The 23,968-nt window shown below is 46.7% G+C and overlaps 1 long non-coding RNA gene across 1 annotated transcript; it reads left to right on the top strand.

The window, feature by feature from the left end:
- The first annotated feature begins 2,706 nt into the window (after nt 1-2,706).
- LOC135454560 (uncharacterized) lies at nt 2,707-5,711 on the top strand. The gene is made up of 3 exons (XR_010442138.1): nt 2,707-3,294; nt 3,764-3,924; nt 5,213-5,711. It is a non-coding gene; the product is annotated as an uncharacterized LOC135454560 (long non-coding RNA).
- The last annotated feature ends 18,257 nt before the right edge of the window (nt 5,712-23,968 follow it).

Genomic DNA, 23,968 nt, shown 5'->3' with positions numbered 1-23,968 from the left:
CAGCCCAGCATTTCCATTGAACACATCACTAAATTGAGGAGGCTCAGAATCCTGAGCTGCCCCTCCTCTCCTGCTGCAAATCCCAGCCTTCACCAGCCTGGCAACCCCAGCCAGGAATTCCCTCTGATTTCCTCCTCAAACCACTTGATTCCTCCTGCTTCCTTTATTATTCCCTGTAATGATCCCTGACATGCTTTTGGCAGCCTCCTTGCAGATAATCAGGTTGTAGCGCTTGAGAGCAGCCCCGCTGCGATAAAGCAAAAATGAGTGATAAAAACCAGTGATGTATTTGCAGATCAGAGGCAGAGCAGCCTGGCCTTGGGACTTTTGATCAGCACAGAACACACGTTCCTCCTTGGTGCTGTAATCCAGCAGCCACTGGATTTGTCTGTCTCAATTGTCAGGCTGGGGTTGGGGCTGGAGCCTGGAGTTCTGTCTGCAAAGCTCAGCTCCTTCCCCAGGGGATTGGACACGGCTCCTATTTTCTACTCTCCCAGATATTTCCCAGCACAAATCCTGCCAAGGGCTCTCTGTGTCCTAATAGAGCTCAATTCTCTGGCAGCCACCCTTCGAATCTTGGTCTGGCTGAGGGTTAAACCTGAAAAACTCACAAGGGAACTGAAAACTTTGATGGAAGTGAGGGGGAGGAAAACCCAGCAGCAACAATGACCCACAAGAAATGAACCCAAGACAAACCTGAACCACGCAGCTGTTGGACCTGCAAAGATCTCCACTCCAACATTATTGATTTGGTGACACCTCTGCTGCCTGACCCATTAAACACGGCTCACTGGCAGGGTGTCAGATATTCCAGTGGCACTTTGTTACATCCTGGCAATCTCCAGTGCCTGGAGGTGTTGGGCACCTCCTCAGCTTTTAAATTTCCTTGGTTTAGCAGCAAATTCCCATCAACCTGCATGTGAGAGGAATTTGTTCATAACCCATTTTGTAGGAACTCCTCCCAGTCTGAGGTGCAGCTCCCTGGGGTGATACTGGTTTGGACTCTTTTGGAATTTACCCAAATTAACCCCCAAAGGTCACTTCTGGAATAGGGCAAGGGGCTGACACCTCAAAACTCTTTCCTTCCAGCTAAAAACAGCAGCTGGGTTGAAAAATGCTCTCTTGGGGTGCCCATCACCTTCCATGGGCTGTGGACAGAGTCTGGACAGCTGGAAATGTGGTTTGGAGGTGTGGAGAGCTCCTGGAGGAGAATCCCTCTCCTCCACCTCATGTCCTTCAGTGGTGGGCTCCAGACAAGCTCCCAAAATTGATTGGGACACACAACAGGCTCATGGCACAGCCTTTCCTCACAGGAAGGTCTCGTCCAGGAAAAAACAGGGACTGATTTGCCCAGACACTTCTTCAGAGCTGTTTTCTCCTGTCTTACCCAGGTACTCTGGGTTCCAGGGTACTGGGCAGGAAGGTTGTTGGCAAAACATGGGAAAAGAAAAGGAATTATACAGGGAAAAGCCCAGTGAAAGCTGAACCCACTGTGCCCAGCTTCCTACACTCCTGGAGCAGGATCAGCAAGGAATGTTCCTGGACTGGGACAAAAATATAAAAAATTCTGCAGATCAGCTGGGAGAGACTGAGGCAGCAGAAAGGCCTGACTGGCACAGGTCTGGCCTAACTGAAGGCCTGGATTTATAGCCAGGGTTGACACAAAACCAACCACAATTCTGGTGTCCTGGATGCTCTGAGGGCACAAATCAGGGCACACTCGGTGCTGTGGGGAAAATTTCACTGGGGAAAACTCTTCCACATATGGGAGAATTTTGGAAAGGACCCAGCTCTTGCAGTGGCAGAAATGCTCTGAATTTCCCTGTTCTCTTCCCAAACCCCTCTGTATTTTCAGTGTGCTGTGCCTTTTCCTGGAGGAGCACTTGAGCAGTGGTTTTCCATAGAGGGGATAATTCAGCCTCATGCACAGATTTTTGACTGTCTGTAATGGATGTGCCTGTGCTGAGGTTTCAGCTTGATCCCATGTTTTACCCAGAGTGAATTGTACCCACATGTGGAAGAACAAAATGGATTTATCCTGTGGGAATGACTCTGTCCTCTCTGGTGCTGGAAAACTGCAGGATTTGGCCAATTGCTTTTGGTTGAAAAAATAAACACAGGTAAAACTTAAATTTTTATTTATTTCTAAGAAAAATTTCACTTGAGGACACTTTGAGAGTTGAAATACCCCAGCAATCCATGGGCATCTCCCAGGCAATCCCTGCAGAGGAGCATCAAGGGTGTTTGATTGGATACCTCAGGCAGTAGAGGACAAAAACCAAATTATGGAAACTGCTTGTCACACCCTTGGCAGAAGCAGTTTTTTCCAGGCAGATCTTGGATATTTCCTTGTTGTCCCCTCTCCTTGGAAAGTCTTTGCAGAGCTTCCATGGCAAGTCTGCCCCAAACCCAAGGAACAGCAGAACTTCTGGCTGCAAAGCTCTGCTGAGATTTTGGGTGCTCATCACTTAACCCACTTGGAGTGGGCGATTCCATGACACCTGCTGGAATCCACCCTGGAACGCTCCCGAGGAGACACAGGAGGAATTCTTAGGATGCATTTCCCTCAGACCACAATATATTCCATATGCTCCCACTGTGGAGGAGAAGGGAGCTGGGTACGTGGAGTTACCTCTGGAAAATCCATCATTCCCAGCTGGGGGGACAGCCAGGGCTTATCAGGGTTTTCCCTGACTTTCCAGCTGGAAGAAATTTGCAGCCCAAGGCACAGGGGTGGTGCAAAGGAGGGATAAGCTCTCCCCAGCCGTGCTTACAAGCCCCAGTTGTTATCAGAGGATCAGGGGGGCTTTGGATCCCCTTTATTGCTGCCCACCAAGGGCTCCTCGGGAGTCATTCCCTGTGGGATCCGTCCCAGGAGCTCTCCCAGCAAGAGGCTGGGATGCTGCTTTTCCAGCAGCCATCCCTTGGAAAGCACCTGGACAAAACTGACATTAGCTGGGGGTCCGCATCCTCCTGAAGGTGCTGACAGAACGGGTTTTGTCCCCTCCCTTCAAACTCCATCCTGGGAAATCCCACACCCAAACCTCTCTTGCTGCACTCCAGATCCATTTTCTGCTGGAGAATTTTTTGGAGTCTCCTCCTGTTGGATCTTAAGTGGGTTCTTCTTTGCACATCCTAAAAACTGAACATGGCTGGAACCCAGATATCTGCTTGATTTGGGACTTTGGGATCTCACCTGAGCAAGGAATGTTTTATATCCCAAATCCACCTTCTGCTTTTGGTAAACTGGCAGCAACCAAATACCCAGCTACAGTTTTAGGATTTGAAATGTTGGTAAGCATTTAATTTTTTTTACCATGCAATTTAATAGGCTTTTTAATTATTTACCTGTTCTTGATCTCCAGGTTTTAAAACCATTGCTGGGCTCTGCCAGTCCCACATGCTCCCATGGGAAGGGTGAACTTGAGAGAGCCCTGAATGGAAAATGGGGCCTTAGGGAGGGCAGTGAGATAATGATTGTTATCTAAGCAATCGACTTGTTTACAAGCACCTTTTATAATTAACTTAATTGTTCTAATTAGCATTGATTGTTGCTATTTGGTGGTCGTTATCTAAATTGTCATCTAAACTACAGGCAGGTTAGACTGCACTTAAAATGTTCCTGTCTTTGCCATCGGTTTCTACTTTTAAATATGGGACTATTTATTAAAACTTTAATAAACTGAAGAAGTAGAAGTTCGATATTTCAAACATGCTGGTTTGCCTTCAGAATTAATTTTTCTGGTTTTGATTTTTTTTCCAGCTACATAAAAATACCTTGTTGCTGGCTTGCATCTGGAAAAACAAACCCTGTGTATACCTGTGCACAGTGGCCCACAATTCCCAAAAAATCCTGATTATCATTAACCCAGCATTTCCAAAGCAAAAGCCAAATACAAAAACAAAGTGTGTTCATCACAGAAGGTGAGAAAACTCATGAGGAAGCAGATGGAAAAGTCAGGCTTTTCATACACTCCAGCAATTATTCAATGAAAGAATAATAACTTGAAAAACACCAGGGCCAAGCTCCACCCTGGCACAACTCCACCAAAATCCGTGGGGATGGGCCAGCAGAGGATGTTCCCTGGATCTGCAGAGTTTCTTTTCCTCCTGTCACTCCAGTTCCCTGTCTCTGGTGGATGGGTGCCCCAAAGATGCTGAGTGGAGGCAGCCAGTGCTTGCAGAGCTGGGGTTTTGCTGGGTGAAAGCAGAAAGGCTGGAAATGGCAAAGGGATTTCTTCAAAAGCTGCCAAAAAATGGAGATAAAAGAAAATAAAAAAATAACCTAGAGGTTGTGCTTTCTAAGGCCACTGCCAATTTTTTGAAAGGATAATCCCAGCAGATACAGCATTAGATGACAAAAGTCCCGTTGAGGAAACGCAGCCAAGTTTTTAAACATCAGCATTTAATCTCTTGGCAATAACACCAGTCCAGCTATGGTTTATCTTTATTTTTTTAATAGTCACCAACAAGATATTTGCATAAATTATAGCAGCAGCATATAGCCTGAAGGTTTATTTGCTCTGCAATTTACAGCAGCATGAAAACCTTCACACAGCAAATACAGGCTGAACCAACAGGCAGAAATCCATCCATGTTAGAGCTGGAATATAGAGAGGAAAGGGATATTTGCCAAGCACCTGCCTCTGTTTCAACCTGATTTTCATCCCAGAGCAGCAGGTGAAGGCAGCAACAGGTAAAATCCAGATCTGTTCAGGCAAAACTCCTCCTGGTTTTTTACAGATAGAATTTTCTAGGATTTGCAAAGAGGTTTTAAGGAGCTGGGACCCTAAAAGGACTTAGGGAAGGGCTTTCTCAGGGAACAGAGCATGAAGCCAAGATCCTCATGGTACCCCATGGCAACAAGGATGAGCTGCAAGGAGAGGCTGAGTGAGAAGAACTGAGCTCTGAGCAAGGCAAGAAACCCCTTAGAATCATTATTATTTATATCCAAAACCTTCAAATGTTGGCAGCATGTAGAGAGATACAACATTATTGCAGGGCCATGACAACACAGAGAGTGACTTTGCCTAGATGTAGATGTTTCTATCTGCATTTTATCTACAAAAGATATAAAACCAAGCCTAGTTTCAGCTCAGCTCAGCTGTCCCAATGTTCCCAAGACAGAAACCCTGGCTGTTGATCCTGAATCCCCATGCCCAGGCAGGGGCTGTTGGTGACACTGCTGTCCTGTCTCTTCATTTTGCTGCAGGTCCTTTTCAGAGCAGGCAGGGATGGATTCAGAGCACTGGGCCCCCTGTGGAGGGGAGGAAGGACCAAACCCTTCCCCTCCCTGCATCCAAAAGCAGCAGGAGCTGGGGAGCAAAAGAGCAGGAGGTCACTGAGTTTTGGAGAAGAAGATGCTGCTCTCAGAGGGAGGAGGAAGATCTCTGCCCTGCCCAGCTGGAGCATTTCCTGGGTTTTTTAGAATCATGTGTTTTAGAGTCATCAACCAGGAGTATTCGTCTTTAAGGAAGCAATTCATATCTGGGTCCCTGATCACCTTGGGAAGGTGTGGGGCTGCCCCTGCGTCATTCCCCTTGCTCTGGAGATGGGAATTTTCCACCTTGGCTAAAGGGAAATGATGGCTTTGATGGTTTATATTCCCAGCCAGGCTCCAAGTGAGGCAAGTGGTCCCCAAGGTTGGCAAAATTCAATAGAATTTTGAAGAAAAGGAAGAAAATCTCCTTCAGAGCCAGGCAGATCCTAGGAAAAAAAAAACAAAAAAAAAACCCAAAAAAACCCAAAACAACCCTGTGCCTTTCCTGGACCTGGTGACAGCAAATTTTTGCAAGCTCTCCCTTCCCTTACACTAAGGACTCAGGCAGGAATGGACTTCCCAGCAGAGCCAGCCTTTCCTGCATGGCCACAGTTAATCAGCCCCAAGTTTTCCCAAGGAAACCCTTCAGGCTGAGCAGACCCTGGCAAGGCACAGGCCAGGAGACTTCTGGGAGCTGAAGGCTCCTGAATTACCAGGATTTCCAAGATCTTGCCATAAACTCATTTGATGCATTCCCCCTGCTTTGGGATGAGGCTCCCATTGCAGTAGATAAAATCCATGGATGTGACTAAGGAACTTTATCCATGCTGGCAATTTCATCCAAATTCAGGGCTTTTATTGTAATTGAGGGCTACTCTGATTTATGGTGCTGTTTTTTAACCACCACTTAATTCAGTGGTAGAACTCCTTGTCAGAGGAGGTTGTGCAAGCCAAGAGCATAAATGGGTTCAAATAACAATTAAAAACATTGAAAGATCCAACCTGGCAATTAATTCCACACAAGGATGTGGATATGACCCCTAGCTCAGGAAATCCTTCAGCTGCAAATTTCCAGGAGTTGGAATGACCAAAGGAAAAATCATGAGGGACTTGCCATGGTTTTGTCCTGAGCATTTGCTGCTGGCACCATCAGAGACAGGATTTGGGGAGAGATGTGTCTTTGATCTGAGCCTTCCCAAAGTCTCCAAAACATGACCTTTAACAGATTGACTCTTTCCAAACGATTGTGGTTTAGAGCTGCAAGATACAGACCTGTCTCAAAAGCTTTATCTTCTCTTCAATCTGGAGATTGAGCCAGAATCTCAGGTCAGGAGTTCAGGATATCTTCCAAGCTTCAGCCTCAAAAAGTCCCTCAAAAGTGTGTTTTTATAAAAGGAATTTTCTATGGTAGGAAACCTTGATAAACAAATGGTGCAATGTTTGGTACAGATTTATGGTTGCCCAAGCTGGCAATGCTTTAAAAAAATATATCCAGGGAGAACATGGACATCATGGCATGCAGATGAGTTTTCTTGCTGGCTCCTTGGCATGGCACAAACCCAAAAATGGTGAACATTCAACTGGAGAACACACACCTGGAATTTCCCAGAACATACTTGGAATTTCCCAGACCTCAGCTCAGGGTCTTCTTCAGATGCTCCAGATCCTCTCTTATGTAATAAAAATGGGCTGAAGGGAAGCAAACTGGGTTTATTATTTATGTTTATGAAATCTTTGACAGAATCTTTTCATCCACACAGAGGCTCCGTGGGAAAACAGGGTGTAAAGCTGAGGGTATTTACAGGAATTTTTCTGAGCTGTTAATGATGGCAAAAAATAAAACACAAAGGAAAATCTGGCCCTATAATTCAAGCACAGGCCTTTTAGTGGGAGGATGTTTTGCAAGGACAGAGATGTCCTAACCAAAGCTCTCTCTTTAACTTGGTTTTAAATATTTTAATGGTTTTGTTTTAATCAAAGAGCCCATCATCTGAAAAGTCTCAACATTTCATCCCTGAAGTTTTCCCACCCACTGAATTTTTGGCCAGCCCAGGTCTGGAGAGGACTTCCCTCCAATGTCTTGGGCTGCCTCAAGAAATAATAAATGGCAGCCTTGAGGGCACAGAGGGCTGGGATTGCACAGCACCTCCCTGCCATAAGGCTGGGACAGTGAGCAGCACATTGGGCAATGCAGAGGGGAGGTGACAATCCCGGGAAAGCCACAGGAGGGTGGGCAACAGCCAAAGTGAAGCATCTTGCTTCACTTCACTTCAGTATCTCCTTCTATTTGTGCCTTCTCCAGCAAACAAATCCTCCTTATTTATAACTCCAGGTGGAACCTGGCTGTGCCCAGGCACCACCATAATAACCCAGCTGCCCTAGAACCACACACCAAATACAGGAAATTTTAATTTCCCTTTTGCCAGGGAAATTCTGAGCTTTGTCCAGCTTTGTCAGCAGCTGCAAGGCAGAAGCACAGACCAGAGAACAAATATTTTGGCAAGTGACTAAGGTGGCACACAGCTGGAAAATAAGGTATTCTAGTAAAAGAAGTATTTTGGGCTCCCAAGAAGGCGGGATTCCTTTCAACTTTCCAGACAGATTATAGTGGCCATTTCACGTAGCATTTATCACCTTGCCCAGCAATTTACAACCTGCAGGGTTGGCTCTTTTTAGCCCAACAAAACACTCCTGGCTTGGGAGAAGTCAGCAAGCTGGCACAGGTGACACAGCTGAAGCCCTGATGTAACAGAAAAGCCTCATTACAGCGAATTTGTTTAGGTAAATGAGCCAGCTAAGATTTCCTATGGCAGGGGATCTCAGAGCTTCTACAGACCCAGCTTCAAAGCAGCTCCTGGATTTAAAAAATCCCTATTTGGAGAAGAAACAGGAGGGGATTTTGTTTGTGTGTTTGATTTCCTCCTCCATTTCTGATTTAACATGGGAGTGTGTTTGGCTGGAGGAGGGCAAAAGACTTTCCAAAGGCACAGCCTTCCCTCCAGGCAGCCGAGCTGTGGATTTGCCCACTGCTCTCCAGAAATCCATGGCACAGGCAGAGCCCTTCAGGCAGGAATGCAGCCCTGTCAAATCTCAGGCCCTGAGCAGGACTGCCCTGACCCTCTGCTCCCTCCCAGCTCTGCTGGGCCCTCCCTGATTCCTGACCCCTGTGCCAGGAGGTGCCACTGCTGCTTGTCTGAGCACCCATTCCTGTGCTGGGGGTGCTCACCGGCCTGGGATCTGCATTTCTCTGCTGGGACCTTCATCCCTGTCCTGGGATCTGCATCCCTCTGCTGAGAATCTGCATCCCACTGCTGGGATCTGCATTCCACTGCTAGGATCTGCATCCCCATGCTGGGATCTGCATCCCACTACATTGGGATCTACATTCCCATTCTGGCAATCTGCATCCCCATGCTGGGAATCTGCATTTCCCTGCTGGGAATCTGGATCCCACTGCTGGAGGATGCTTCTCTGGCCAGAGCTGTCCCTCCAGCTTTTCCCCCCTAGCTGCATGACCAGGCTCAGCCCTGTTTTCCATGTCAGTGCTGGAGAAACCCGAGAACGCTCCGGCTTTGAGCGCTTCCATCCTGGCCTGCACAGAGAATCCCAGAAGAATGCAGCTGTCTCAGGCCAGGATCATTTTTGTGAAGCAGGAGATAGACTCTTTTCCTGATTTATTTATTCATTGCCTATAACAGCTTGTCCACAAACATCCCAGCTTGGTTAAATCTTTGACATGTAAAACATTTCCAGAAATTCTTGCTGCCAGCCGACAAGACAAATGGGGAAGACTTGGCTTTATTAATTTTTTTTTTTAAAGACTCCTCACTTTTCTTCTGTTTTCTCCTTTCTAGTGTGACTTTGTCTCTGGCTTTCCCAAAGCAAGGCACTCATTTATCAGGCTTGCAAGTTCTTAGGGATTGGCAGACTCCGTGGCTTTTCCTCTTGGCTCAGGCCCTGCAGCCACCATATGGAACGAGTTGCACATTCTCACTCCTTATCGGGGTTTAGGATGGAAATATTTCCTTGGTTCTTCTCGGGGCATTTCTGCAATTGCACACATGCTGGGAGTGTTTAACCCTGACACTGCTGCTGAGGAGCTGCTCCTGTTCAGATGCCAGCCAGGATTGAAGTGGGAATCTTTCACAGGGAGCTCTGCCAGTGGTTTGATTCTGTTCCTGGTTACAAATAGCTCCTTTAATAGTTTTGGAGTTCCATGCACAGAGCAGAGGAGAAGCTGGCTTGCTGTTTGTCTGTCTGTCTGCTTGTCTCTCTGAAGAGCGACTTTCTCACCCTCTGCACATTGAGCCAGTTTTGCTGCTGTGCTGTTGCAGCAGTGATGTCTGTGAAGGTAAGGAAAGCTATTCCTCCATCCTGCCTTTATGAAGGTGGGTGACAGCTGAAGACACACAGCTTTTCAGGCCCAGAACTTCCACTGTTCTGCATCTGCTGGAGGTTTCTGTCTGCTCCCTGTGAAGCCACATTACACTCAGGGTTTGTTTCTCTCCAGCACAGGCCACCAGTCAGCCCAGCTGTGATAACTGGGGCTGAGCCCATCCAGGGCAGGCTCTCTGCATCCCTGGGGTACAAGTGCACTCCTCGGGCTCACTGCTGGCCTGGCAAGCTCAGGAGAAGGTCAGACAGGGTTGGATTGCAGCTCCAGCTCCCTCAATCCAGTCACATCCACAAACAATATCAGGAGGTAACTTCTTCCACTGCCAGGGCACTTCAGGGGATGCTGCAGCCAAACCCAGCCCCAGGCAGAGACCAGGGATGGCTGCACCATTCCTGATTTACCAATCCACAGCTCTGCCACAGTGAACAGGAGCAAGATCTCCCCTGTGCCCTTTCTCATGGCAGCAGCCCCTTTTCTGTTTAACTGTTTCTTCCAGCTCCACATCCAAGGCACAGATCTTTCCTCATCAGGCATCCAAGCCTAGAAACCCTTGGATAAGATCAGTGGTGACAGATGTGTGCACTTCTTTTCACAGCTTCAGCTGTACACCAATTTACATGTTTAAAGTGAGCTGAAAATGAGGGATAAAGTCCCTTAATCTACAGAGAAGAATCGCAGCACAAATGAGAGACTAAATAGGATGCAAGATCTTAAACCTCAGTGTCTCTTCCTCAGGGTCTCCTTCATGGAAGTGAGAATCTTCCACAACAAAGGCCTGGGGCTGGATCAGTGCAGTCCTTGCTGCATTTGACATCTTGCTGCAGCTCAAATACATCACTGGCCTCTGTAAATCCAGATTTTTACACTTGTCAGTTCTGCTTTTCTCATCCTATGTGGTTCCTGGCCACGTCCAGCCCAGTTGCCTGCTATCCCAAACCAGCCCACAGTGGTGGAATACACAGGCCTTCAGTGGGAAGGGAATTGAACACCACTTTTAGGCTCAGGAATGCTGCCAGGAGCTTGTAAAACAATATTATAAACAGAAAGCAGGCTCTGGTGTCCATAGATCTGAGATTGGTTATTCTTGGTCAAATTTCTTCCATACTATTATTATTATTATTAAATTACCTGATTTGCTTGTCTGGCCTGTGAGGATTTCATGTGAGCCCCATGTTTTTCCATCAGGCTCAACATTAGTCCCACGTTGATTTCCATGTTCAATCCAGTGGTTTCAGCACTAGCTCCAGTGCCAGCACTTCACCTTTAGTGAGCATACATCACCATCAGTCTCCAGAGTTGTTAAAAACCCCAGGTTTCCATGGAAATCATTGCTGATACTTGTCTGCATGTCTGGTTTTCCTTTCTCTGTGCCCACAGTTAATGGAGTAGAAAAAATACCTATGTGAATCCCAGTTTTGTTAAATTTCTCTCTTCGCAGTGGAAAGACAATAATGTGTAAATAACTGAGAAGAGGGATGGAGTCTGATTTTCACATCCAGAGCCCACAGCAGCTGCTTTTCAGGAGCTGGAGCCCCACTGATGCTGTGGCCAGAGAGGTTCTGCTTTCCTTGTCTTGTGTAAGATCTGCAGAGATTCCCTTTATATTTCATATAAATTTCCCTTCCTTTTGCCCCTCCAGGAGAGCAGTGCAATCTCAGATCTCCTTGGACATTTGGGAAAAGTCAGAGGAAAAAAAAACACCAAATAATTTCCAACTTTAACCTCCATTAGAGCAAGGCCAAATATTTTAAGAGCCTCATTCAGCTTCCCATGTGCTGTCTCCTCCCAGTCCAGCCCCTCACACAGAGGGAGAGTTTGGGTTGATTCCTTGCAGGCAAATGACATTTCCCCACCTCTGCAAGCCTGGAAGGGCACTGGTAGCACTGTCCAAGACAATTTTTCCCTCATGTTCAAAGGATTTGTTTTCTAAATCACTTTCCAGTGCTTTCAGCGAACAGGAGGCTCTGAAAACACTCTGAAAGCTTCTCTGAATATTGGTGCATCTGTTCTGTTTCTTCTCCATCTGGCCAGAGCACAGGTACACAGCCCAGCCCTGGCCTTTGGCCCACATGCTCCTTCCAAGGAATTTTTGGACGCTCAGTGAAAAATCCATCCAAAGCTCACTCTGCAAAGGGCTTTTATTTCCATTTGAGTCCACTTCAAGGGGCTGCAGTGGGCTTAGTGATGTTATTTTTGTTTCCCTTTCCAAAAGGATAGCAGAGCCATCCAAAGTTTGGATTTAGGGAATTATTGGGCTGTTGCTGAAAAGGAAAATAGGAGGAGCTGCCTCTCTTCCCTTGTGTCTCAGGAGCTGAGTCTTGACCACTAATTGTGCACCAGATTAAGTCCTCACTGTCATTGCCTAATTCCAGCTCAGACTCCTGGCCTGACTTCACAGGGCTGGATGAGGCAGGAATGGGAGCTGGCAGAGCCAAGGGATGCTGTTCTTCATCCAGCAGGAGGAACAGAGCTCTGGGAGTGACCCTGGCACCTCCTGCAAGCAAGATGGGAATGCTGGCTGGGAGATGGCACCTCCAGGGAGCCAGGACAGAGGGCACAAGCTGGCACATCCCAGATAATTCCTGAAGCAGGGTGATTCAGGAGAGACAGAAGGAATCCTATCTACCTGCAATTTAAAAACAAAATCATCATTCCAGCCCAGGAAGGACATCTCTGCCAAGTTTCCTCCAGGAGCTGAGTTCACAGAGCAGGTGTTTTGGCTTCCTACAAAGCACTTCAGGGAAGGAGTGGATGAGCTGAAGTGTGGGAAACTGGAGAAGCCAAAGTTTTCCATCAGGAAAGCTCCACAATGAGGGAAGAGGAAAACAGCCTCCAACTTCACCCTCCTGTGCCGGGAGCTTTGCTGCCAACAGGGACACAGTGACACTGTGCCCCAGGGCTGGGGACAGGGCCACCAGGAGGGCTGGGGGCACCCTGGCTGGAAAGGCACAGAGGAGGAGGAGGAGGAGGAGGAGGGGGAGGTGAAGCACATCCATGTGCTGCAGATGAGAAACTTGAAGCCTCCTTTTCCAAAATAAACTCTTGGCCTTCCGAGGCTGACATCCTGCCTCCCAAAGAGCCAAGACAGGATTCCTCCCGTGGAACCAGCCACCCTTTCCATGCACAAAATCTCTCCTCCTTTTTCTCCCTCTCTGGGGCCAGAGGGGAGGAAGTCTTTAGTTCTAGATTCAAAACTGCCAATGGCTTTTCCAGGCCTGGGAGAGGAGAGATCTCCCCGCACAGAACACACAGCCTCTGCCACGACCTGGAATTAGACAAGAATTTCCTCTTTCAAGACTATTTCAACCACTTCCTTTGATTTTATTCTCCTGTCTTTGATCCTGGGTGGGGTGCAAGAGGAAGAACAAGGCTTGGACTGTAGCAGAGGTTTAGGAAGCTCAGCTCCAGACTGAAGCACTTCTGATCAAACAGCAGCTGCCTCTTTGCTGCCCCACCAGCAGTGGATTTTACCTGTAGAACCCTTCCATGTCCCACAGTTTTGTGTTTTGCAGAGTAGCTAATTGTGCCTTGTGACGGTGTTCACAGGGGTTTTTGGATGAGGGAAGAGATGAGGATCTGACTCCATGTTTCAGAAAGCTTGATTTATTATTTTATGATATATATTATATTAAAACTATACTAAAAGAATGAAGAAAAGATTTCACCACAAGGCTAGCTAAGAATAGAATAGGAAGGAATGATAACAAAAGTTTGTGGCTCTGGCTCTCTGTCTGAGCCAGCTGACTGTGATTTCCATTAATTAGAAATAACTAACATAGGCTAATCAAAAATCTTGTTGCATTCCACAGTACCAGATAATCAATGTTTACATTTTTTTCTTGAGGCCTCTCAGCTTCTCAAAAGGAAAAATCCTAAAGAAAGGATTTTTCATAAAAGATGTCTGTGACAGTGCCTGGCTCTTGGTGACATCCAGGTTGTGAAGCAGCAGCTCATCCAGCACAGCAGGATTGCAGCCAGCTCCTCGAAAGCTTTTTTGTGGTTTTTACAGCAGCCATTCCCTTTTCCCTCATGAATTGCCTTTCCTGTTCATCTTTGAATGCAAGAAAAACCAAAACCATTTCAGTTTTGACTCTGGAGCAATGTTTTTCTTTCTCTTCACTCGCTTGGGCCAGCAAGAAAGTTTCCACAGATTTTCCCAGGTCTCTTCTTCGAAAACAGAGCAGAACAATTCATGGAAAGCAGTGCTTGTGTTGCCTGCTGCTGTTTGCTTTGGAGGGCAGGAGCAGGGTGGAAAAAGGAATTAGATATCCTCATGTAGCTACTGAACTGCTGGATTCACCTCTGGAAAACAGCTGAGCAGGTGCAGCACTCAGTTCACTGCTGGAAAATGAAAAAGCACAGGGGGAATGAGCTCCACCCAGCACAGGAGCAGGTCTGGGGAAGGCATCTCTGAGAACATCGAGCTAACTTTGATGCTCAGCACATGCCCAGCAGCAGAGATGGTTTGAAATTTGTTGCAGACAGACACCATGACCTCATCCTATCTCATGGCCAGGGTCTGGATGTTCCCCTGAGGTCAGAACAAATGTTTGAAGTTCAGTATTATTTTTTTGCAGAGGTTGTTCTGGTCTGTGAGCAAAGGTTTTGACTTCACAGAGGCTCCTTCCCTCTCCTGAGCTCCTCACCAAGGGCAGGGAAAGCCAAGAGTCTGGAAATCTGCTGGAGAAGCTCCCTGCTCCATCCAGCTCACCAGTCTCTCTGGGTGCTGCTTTGGAAGGGTTTGTCATCTGAAATGATCGGTAAGAAAAAGCAACAGAGCCCAAGAGGGGCCACATGTAATGACCCAGAAGCCACCCAAAGTTCCTGCTCTCCCAACAGAAAGAGGAGTTTGTGTTTATCATTGCACCTGGATGATCAGGGAACTTCCTGCTAAGGAATCCATAGGATGATTTGGGCTGATAAGGACTTTAAAGCCCATCTCATCCCACCTCCTGCCATGGCAGGGACACCTTCCACTATCCCAGGGTGCTCCAAGCCCTGTCCAACCTGAACTAGGGCACTGCCAGGGATGCAGGGGCAGCCACAGCTGCTCTGTGCCAGGGCCTGCCACCCTCCCAGGGAACAATTCCTCCTGTACACTCTGTATAATATCCATCATTTTTCTGACACTGATGACTCCAGAGCTTCTTTCCACCTCAAATGAAAGGGAAGTTTGGCCCAAATCACTCCAAAGCCTGGCTGTGCCAGGTCCCTGTGCTGTTCACCCTGAGGGCTCAGCCCCAGCAAGTTTGGTGACAGCAGAGCTGCTCCAGCCTTGAGGAGCACATTGCCCCTGTGTCCATCACAAACCACAGAGAATTTGCTCTCCCTTTGCTCCAGGGGGCTGCTGGAGCCCCCAGCCAGGCCTGGGGAACCCTGGGCTCCTCTTGCAGAGCTCTATCTCTCTTTCTATTTCGAGTGCACTTTCAAGTGCAGGGGTTGTGTGTCCTTATCACTTCCCAGCACCAGGGGCAGGCAGCCCTCGGCCTCTGCCAGAGCAGCATTTAGGAAACAGGCCGAGGGGACACGTTTTTTATTGTTGCTGTGATTATTATTGTCTTGTTGTTGACTTGTTCTCTGCTTTGAAGGAATGCAACCACCCCCAGGAGCAAATAGCAGAGGAGAAGCTGCATTTGTGTTGCTCCAGCCACTGTTTCCCATTGCTGTTTATCTTTCTGTCTCGGCCTACGAGAGGCTCTGAGCAGAAATCTGAGTCTGTGCCAGCTCCCTGTCCTCACCCAGAGCCAGAGCATTGTTTTGCACTGCTGGGGCATCCCTACAAGCGCCACATGCTCCCTCTGTGTTTTCTGCTGACCTGTGGAGCCGCCAGGAGCTGAAGGACACATGTTTATTTTTTAAAAAGCCTGGATGAGAAGCTTAAATTTGAGGCAGAAATTTTAAATTGCTTAAATTAGATGCCAAGGACTCCCAGAGCCCTGAGTGCAAAAACCCCAGATCTCTCTCGGCGCAGAGCTCTCTCCCTGAGCAGTTTTTGTGTTAAAGTTAATTCAGATAAAGTTAATTTCAGATAGAGTTAATTTTCAAGGAAAGCATTGGAGGGGATGGGTCACACTGCAGCCATCCCCTCCTGCCCTGGGAGAACACTGCAGACCCTGGGACACACAGGGTGAAGGCTCCCAGGTATATTCTGAGGGCTCAGAACCTTTTCCTGCAGGTTGATGGTTATGGTGCTTGTAAGAAAATGCAGGAGCTGGGTGCAAGAACAGGATGCAGCTCCCAGGGACATTCCCCAGGAAAGCTTTATGGACTCTGCTTCATCTGGTCTGCTATGCCCAGGAACTGAGGCAAGGCAGCTGCCCATGAGCAAAGCCAGAGGGGGAATTTGCTGGAAAAGGCCATTTCAGGTTGGAATGGAGAAGATCAGGACACAGATTGCAGGTGACAGTTCTCAAACAGAGCTCTGAGTCCCAAAACACATCCCTGTTCCCTGTTCCCACTCCACTTGGGCCTGCTCTGCCCAGGAACTGAGGCAAGGCAGCTGCACAAGAGCCAAGCCAGAGGGAGAATTTGCTGGAAAAGGCCTTTTCAGGTTGGAATGGAGATCAGGACACAGATCAGGACACAGATCACAGGTGACAGTTCTCAAACAGAGCTGTGAGCCCCAAAACACATCCCTGTTCCCACTTAGTGCACGGCATTCCCCTCCTTTCCCTGCGAGATTCCCACATGCAGTTCTTTTCCTATAAAAATGTCTAACTGCATCTTGAAAGCACATGAGATCTTTGTGGCCTTCTTGGCAAGTGCCTGCACCATCTGACTGCGCTGCCAGGGAAGAGTTTTGCCTCGAATTCCCTTTTTTTTCTAATGGTCCCATTGCCTTTGGACCTTCCCAATATGAGTATGGGCCATTGACGATGTGGAGTCTCTTCCTAAATGGAAAAACCTCAATTTAGGGGTTTAGGTACCCCCATCAAAGGGAGCACTTTGGAATTGGACTTATCCCAGTTCACAGGGCAGTGAGATTCTCCCTCACCATCCCAAACCAAGCTCAGGCTTTTTTTGGCATGCCAAGGTGATGCCATATCTGTATCTGGCCTGAGTTTCAGCTGATTCTTTGCTCCAGGGAACCACTGTCCCACATTCCCCTGCTAGCTATGGTTTTTATCCCTTTGTAGCTTTAGAACTGAAGGCATCAGAAGATTTCTGGGATTTATGAGGCAGCTTTAGGCCTTCCTCCTTTCTCTTTTGTCCTACCAGCCTGGCTTTTCAATATGACCTAAAAACCATTCTGATGTCTCAGAAGTGCCCATTTTTGTGCCAAAAAGAGAGATTATTGATCAGGAATTAAAGAGCTCTCATTGTTTAGGCTCAGGGAGCAGAGCAGAAGGAAGCAGCAGGTACCTGCTGTGGAGTAGGAGCAGAGTCCCTAAAGCTGCTGGCCTCTGCCTCACTCCCTTCTGGACACATCTCTCAAACCTCCACCTCCAAAAGTGAAATTCCAAGAGATACAACCTTATCAAAGGACAGGGAACACACCCCAGCCCTTCTGATTGCCCAGAGAATTCCAAATGGCATGGAAACAAATAAAGGCAGAGATTACATTTCAGAAATCTCCACTGAGCCATTTGAAAGGCAGTGCATGTAGGGCTGCACATTCCAGACTCTCAAACACTGCAAGCTCCAGGGATGCTCAAAATCCTTCATTTTGCCAGCATTTATAAGGCATATCTTGAGGCCATTGATCACTCCCAAAAGCCAAAGTTATCAACCTCTCTTATCTGCTGCCTGTCTTTATCCAGCTGGAAAACACTGTGTGCTCATTTAAGCATCCTTCAGGCACGGTCTGGTTATTCATCACATCTTAAAAAGGGGAATTCAGTGCCTTGGCCACAGTGAAAGCACTTAAAAGAGCAGGGATGGATCTCTGCAGCTCCCAACAGCACCCCCTGATCCCAGTTCCACCCTCCAACACACATGGGAGCAAAAAAAATAACCCAAAACTCAAAGAGGCCTCCTGGGAGTGAATCCCTAAAATAATCTTTCAGGCAGGATTCAAGGACAGGGAATTGCTCCCTGCTGCCAGGAAGGAGGAGCAGGAGTGACTGGTTTAGGTAAATAATTAGATGGACAGACAGATGGAGACAGACAGATCTGTATTTATATTTTTCCACACATGTTTGTATTGAGTCGGATGCACGGAGAGAATTCTCCAAGCAGGTTTCTGCCCCACAGCTTCTTTGACCTCTCACTCTGTTTCCCCCTCTCTGAGTGAATAATCTCCCTCATGGAACCTTATCAAGTGATGTTTGACAGTCTGGGAACTCGATTGCATCCAGGAGCTTTCTGTCCTGCACCATAGCAGCAATATCTCCCAAAAACTCCTACTAAAGCCAGGCCCACTCCTCATAAATCACAGGCACACATTGGCTGTCTCTTAATCAATCTTCCCCAGGTGTTCCCTCACTCAACCTCACCACCAGCATCTTGAGGCTTTTACTGGAAATTCTATTTCTGTTTTTTTTTTCTCTAAAGCATGCTCAGGGCTTTTGGATTTTCTCTTTTCTCCCTGGTAATGTCCTGCTATCAATTTGCTTTTTGCAGAAGTCTCAAGGGTACATAGATACCTTCTGCAAATGTCTGATGAGTTAGAAACTCCCCTCAAAAATATCATGTTGGTATTTCTACCTCTATTTGGTTGGCCCCCAATCAAGCAGATTAAAAAAAACATTTTGTAGACAGCTTAAAATACTTTATATAAATATATAAAGTCAGCTCACTTCACTTTTTTTCCCTGTCTCCACACCATCTCCAGGAGCACTTCCCTGGTACCCAGAGAAAGCTTTTCTTCTTAAAATAGTTTTTATTCTCTAGGAAGAAAAAGTGATTTTTCAACAGAATGATAATTTTTTACCCTAAATTACCTGGTCTATTTGAAGACAGTTGATAAATCACTAAAGAAGCAAAACACTTCTCTGCATTGAATCATCTTGTAATGAAAAAGATTAATTTTGTCATAGCTTCAGTGCTGGACAATTTTTTTTTTTTATTTTGGCTTTTAAGTGTCTCATGAAAAACACACTGTTTGTAACACGCCTGCTCCATTTCAGCTTGAAAAAAATCATAAAAAAAATCAATGAAAGCATTTTTAATTTCTATTTTAGGTCAGAGCCCAGGCTTAGCAGCAGCCTGACAAAGCCATGCAGGGCTGGCTGAGGTCCAGCCAGCAGAGGGGACGGGCAGTGAAGGTCGTGGATGCTTGGAAAAGCTCCCAGAGACATCCCCCAAAATTCCCTGAGCTTCTCTGCCTAAACACACAAGGTGATACCAAAAAACCCCATTCCTGAGACAGCTTTGAGAGTCTTGTGTGACCGTGTTCACAGGGGTGTCAGGTTGAGGGAAGAGATGAGGATCTGACTCCATGTTTCAGAAAGCTTGATTTATTATTTTATGATATATATTACATTAAAACTATACTAAAAGAATAGAATAAAAGGTTTCATCAGAAGGCCAGCTAAGAATAGAATAGGAAGGAATGACAACAAAGGTTTGTGTGTCAGACAGAGCCAGCTGACTGTGATTGGCCATTAATTGGAAACAACCAACATGAGACCAATCCCAGATGCACCTGTTGCATTCCACAGCAGCAGATAATCAATGTTTACATTTTGTTCCTGAGGCCTCTCAGCTTCTCAGAAGGAAAAATCCTAAGGAAAGGATTTTTCATAAAAAGATGTCTGCGACAGTCTTCCACAAAATCAAGTCAAGATATGCTCCAGGGATGTTCTTTGTCCATCATCCCCAGCTTTTCCCTGTCTGCAGAGGCTCCTGGAGAGCCCTCAGAGCTCTGGGACATCCCTGTGCCAGCACCTGAGCTGTCCCAGCCAGGGTGACAGAGCCCCAGGGCACAGGGGCCACTGCCCAGCGACATTTGTAGTGTTTGGGGACAGCCAGGGACCTTCTCCAGGGCTGCACGTGGTGCCCAGGCAGAGCCAGGAGCTTCCCAAATCCCTGTGCTGAGCTGGGACCAGCCAGGCCCTCCCCAGCGGTGTAAAACACAAAAAAGTGGCACAAATCAGGGGGGAAAAGCCTTTTTTGTGTGTTGTATCTATTGAACACCAAATGTTTGGGTCAAAAGCTGGAAAATTGGCATTTCTCAGCTTGACTGTTTTGTTTTCTGTCTGACAAATGCTGCTGCGCACAAAGTCACATCCCACTCCCCTTCTCCCACATGAACTGCCTGAAACCCCAACAACCTGAGCCTGTTTAGGATGTTTGAACAAAGAGGATTTCCTAGAGGAAAAAAGACCCCTATAAATCCCATTTCTGAGCAGCTTTAATAGAGAGCCCAGCTCCTCTGCAGCTGAGCCTGTTGTGTCTGAAGTATCAGGCACTTGAGATAGCCCAGGGAAGTCGTGGTCCCTGCCCTTTTTATATCTATTGCCTAGTTCTGGAAAGCATCCTGTGAGGAGCCACTTGGACTTTAATAGGATGAATCATTGTTAAAACCAGCATGTGCTTGGAAATGTTTACATGAGGGGGCCTGAAGTGGAGATACCACGAGGAGAAAAAAAAGAAATTCAGCTGAAAGCTGCGGGCAGAGCTGAGAGACACTCATGTGGAAGGGCTCAGGTCTGCTGGTTCCTTGTTTGAAATCAAAGCGTCACCTCAAGTGGAGAATGGCTGAACCCAGTGTTTTGGGGGATCTCCAGAAGTTCTTTCCCCTGCTGATAAATGATCCCAGGAGCAGCAGTGCCTGATGCAGAGGGAGGGAATCCAAAGGAATCGACATCTCCTGACTCTGAGAGCCATGGGATTGTTCACCTGGTGGGAATGGCTCCTGGAAGGAGATAAACCTGCATTGTGAAGCCCCAGAAACCACTGAAAAGCAGCAAAGAACAGAACAAGAGCAGCCTGGCAGTGCCTCCCTCCTGAGGAGCATTCAAAGCACAGCTATAACACAAACCTCACTCTAATAAGTGATATTTTCCTCTGCCACCTGCCTTTAGGAGAAATTCCCATCATCCCCTGCCATTAACCCACATTTTTCTTGCTTTATCTTCCACTCAAGGCATCACACTGGGTATCTGAGATCAGATAGAGCCTTGGGCCAAAGTTTAGGAAGCATTTTGAGGCTGTTTCTTGCAGCCACATGTTATTTTTAAACACCACGTGCACCCAGGGTACTGCCAGATAGGCTGGGTATGTTTGAGGGCACGGAATAACAAAGCTCCTGAGGGTTGGGGGTGAGATTCCCACCAGCTCCAGCAGCTTTGAGATCAAACCCTGCAGGAGATAAACCTTAGGCCCCTCACAGACTGCTCTGGGATCTGGGAGCTTTGCCCTTGGCTTTGAGACTTTGAACCAGGGCCAAGCGATTGCAGCTCCTGGTTTAGGGGAAAAGGAAACAGAAAGGAACTACAGGCTTAAAGGATTAGAAGGAAGAGCTAAAAATAAAGTACCAGCGATGCCAGACCCCCAAATTTACTGCTTTCCTGCAAAGAGGATGGGCTTTCCTGTTGTTTTAGTGAGGGGAATCAGCTTTCTGCGTGACTTGGAAGAGCAGGACACCGAGGGAAAGCTGAGTGCTGTTACTCTCCAGGAGTTGTTCCTGTTGTTCTTCCTTCTTCCTGGAACTCATCCTCTGGCTCAACATGAAGAGCAAATGGGTCTTGGAGAGCTTTTCTCAGCTACTTCAGCTGATTTCAGTGAAGGGTTGTAGCCCATCGGTGCCAAAAGATGGCACAGTTAAAGATATTGTGTCACTGTCACATTTTCTGAAAAATCCCCTTGCCCAGGATTCTTCTCCTGGGAAGCTGAGAAACCTCAGAGAAAAAGCAAAACAATAATTATCTCATTTGCTTCTCCTGTGTTTTGCTGCTTTAGAATGTAATTAGAGATTGTTTATCCAACATGTGAATTATTGTAACTTAATGACCAATCATGGTCCAGCTGTGTCAGGACTCTGGAGAGAGTCACAGGTTTTTCATTAGTATCTTGTTAGGCCTTCTGTAAATATCCTTTCTCTATTCTTTAGTATAGTTTTAGTATAGTATTCTTTAATATAATATAATATAATATAATATAATATAATATAATATAATATAATATAATATAATATAATATAATATAATAAATATAATATAATATAATATAATATAATATAATATAATATAATATAATATAATATAATATAATATCATAAAATAATAAATTAGCCTTCTAAGAACATGGAGTCAGATTAATTTCCTTCCTGCCAGAGGGCACCCCAAAAACACCACAATATTGGGCATTTCTGCTGGGGGAACATCCCTGCCTTGACTTTTCCAGCTGTGCTGTCCATCTCCTCCTGCCTTTTCCTTCAGCCCTACATTGTCCTTCCAATCTGATTGATCCTCTCTTGGGGCCTGGATGACCTTTTTGGGGTTTTCCAGATCCTGTCTCCCACCCAGTCCTTTTCCAGGGACAACAGCTCAAGGAGAACAGGAGCAGGTGCCACTGGGACAGGCAATTGAGGCTCAACTTGAGGGAATTTTCTGGGAATGAAAGGAAAAGTTGGAGTGTGGCTCTCTGCTGCTCTGAGCAGACACTTGGCTCTTGAGAGGAAGCCCAACACTCAGCCCTAAAAACTCTACACACACAGATATGTTACATATTTATCCGAGGCAGAAATTGGCCAGGAAATGGCTATAAAACACACATTTTGAATAAAAGGAGGGAGATTTATGGCTCTTTTGTGAATCTGAGTCATATCTTTCTGCATCCCCCAGGCAGGAATACTCTAATCACTAACATACCCCAAACATGGACGCACAGTGGGCCGGGAATTGCTTCCTTCTGGCCACAGCTCCAGCTAAAGACGTGATAGGGATTGAGCTACTTTATCTGACAGTTGGTAAATGAATTGCCAATTCATTCTGAGCTCGGAGGGGGAGTTTTTCCCCTTGAAAAAAAAGGGTCCTTTTATATATGTCTTTGATCAGGCAGGGCCTTGACAAATTATTTTCCAAGGAATTTCTTGAGCCCTAATGCCATGAGAAGGAGAAAGGGGGGGTTGGGGAAAAAAAAACCAAAAAAGTATTTGCTCTGAAGAGAAGCTTTTATGTCTCCAAAAATCACAGCAATGTAAGGGATTTTCTGCCATTTCCCCCTCATCCCCTTGGCTTCAAGGGAGGCAGGCAGGTAGCTTGAGGATTTTTCCATGCCGTGGAAGGCAGGAGGTGGATGGGGAGGGAGCAGTGCCAGCTCTCCCAGGCTGATCCCTCCCCGGTGAGGGGGAGCTCGGGGAGCTCCAGCACTGACTGAACATAAAGGTCAGGGCCATCAGTGACACTGAGAAAGAGCCCCTTCAGCACCAGCACGAGCCAGGGGAGCAGGGGACAGCTCAGGGTCGTGGCACCACGGAGCTGCTCCTTGCCACGAGTGCTCTGGAAAGGTTGGGAATCAAGGGAGCATCTCCTGCCAGGGTCACTGCCAAGTGTGAGGAGAGAGCAGCGTTTGCTTGTCTCTTGCTGGAGTCTGGGGGGGTTTGTCCTGCCTTTGCCATTCTATTCCTTTTATCCTACCATTTAATCCCTCTCCTCCAGGCAAGGATCATGTCCTTGATGGAATCCCAAGTGAGTTGCACAAGCCAGGTCTGGACAATGGCTGTGCTTTCTGTTATCCCTAATGTACAAATCACTTATTCCCCTGTTATGGCACTCTTCTGTCCTGAAGGAGAACAGATCCCCACATTGAGCACAGCATTCAATTAATACATTTCTGCTACACTGAACAACATCAGGATGGATTAAGGAAAAAAATAGATTAAAAAAAAAACCCACATGACTTTTTTCTCTGACCTAACTCTGCATGGGCCCATCTGTCTAAAAGAATATTCCTGGTGGAATTCCCAGGAGCAGCCCTGCTATGGACAAGAGTGATGGATAAAATCTTCTGGTTAAGGAGTAGTTGGTGCAGGGGGTTAGAAGCAGCTAAATTTCCTCAAGAAATCGGCCATTGCAGCTGTGTTTTGGGACCTTCACAAGCTAAATTCAAGCACCTTCAACAAAAAACCCAGAAGAATTTAATGTTGAATGTTGAGGGTCCTCAGTGAAATGCCATTGAGCTTGGAGAGTTTCTCCAGCCAATTCACTCTTTAAATAGTGCCTGTCCAACTTTTCCTGGCTCCCAAACTCTCCAGGTGAAGCCCTAGTTTAGGTTATATTTAGCTGCTGTCCCATCCCAGCCTGCTGCAGCTCAGGCAGGGTTACCTGTCCTGAAATTCTCCTGGAATTCTGTCCTCCTGGAAAGAGCAGGATTCAGCTAGTGATCCAAGGGGGTTCTGCTCCCATCCATTAATAACTGATCAAATT

The sequence above is a fragment of the Zonotrichia leucophrys genome, chromosome 15, assembly GCF_028769735.1.
Source record: "Zonotrichia leucophrys gambelii isolate GWCS_2022_RI chromosome 15, RI_Zleu_2.0, whole genome shotgun sequence".
In the NCBI taxonomy this organism is placed as follows: Eukaryota; Metazoa; Chordata; class Aves; order Passeriformes; family Passerellidae; genus Zonotrichia; species Zonotrichia leucophrys.
The sequence above is the reverse complement of the archived record's forward strand: the minus strand, read 5'-3'. Positions and strand labels throughout refer to the sequence as shown.